The 651-nt window shown below is 39.8% G+C and overlaps 1 protein-coding gene across 1 annotated transcript in view; it reads right to left on the bottom strand.

Annotated features, from left to right (window-relative positions):
- SLC1A2 (solute carrier family 1 (glial high affinity glutamate transporter), member 2) overlaps nt 1-651 on the bottom strand; it is a 24,046-nt gene that overhangs the window by 23,019 nt on the left and 376 nt on the right. The gene's annotated exons all lie outside the window — the stretch shown is intronic.

The raw sequence follows: 651 nt of genomic DNA, 5'->3' as shown, positions 1-651 counted from the left end.
GAAAAAAAATTACACATTTCCTTTCACAACATGGTCTTTGTGAATGGCTATTTCATGCTTACATCCAGGATGCTTTTGTTTTCCTGATCCCAGCTCTCAACTGTAATAAAACCTGACAGCCAATCCCAAGCTGTGTTTTGCAGCAGCTATAACTCTTTGAACCATCAGTTTGCTACAATGGAAAATAGATGTGTACTTAAAACTTCTTCTGGAACTGCATCAGGTAGGTTCTGAAGATGTTTCAAAGCAAATACTGTCTGAGCACTTCAGTGGTAGGGGGTTTGAAGGCTGAAAAATATGGATGTGAAAGTTGCAGCTCAAGACCAGCTGCAGCTGGTCTTTCAAACAATAACAAATTAAGAGTATGTCTATGAATTTACTGCATCTGGCTGTGAGGCTTTCAGTGAAAAAGAAACAGGCAAAGAGCCAGTGGACCACAATAAAATGTCAAACTGTTCCATATTTGGAAACTGCTGAAGGCAGAGGGAATATTCAGGATGAGATCACGGAGTGCTGGCTTACAGCTACACACAGGAGGACAAACCTTAAAAGCAGCAGGGTATGAAGTAAGAGATAAAAGAAGGGAAATTTTGAAGGGTTTTAGTCCTTTTATAAAGAACTGAGAGAAAAGATGTGAAGTGCATTTAGTCC

This window comes from Merops nubicus, unplaced genomic scaffold (assembly GCF_000691845.1).
Source record: "Merops nubicus isolate BGI_N331 unplaced genomic scaffold, ASM69184v1 scaffold3531, whole genome shotgun sequence".
Lineage (NCBI taxonomy): Eukaryota > Metazoa > Chordata > Aves > Coraciiformes > Meropidae > Merops > Merops nubicus.
This window is presented reverse-complemented; position numbering and strand designations above follow the sequence as displayed.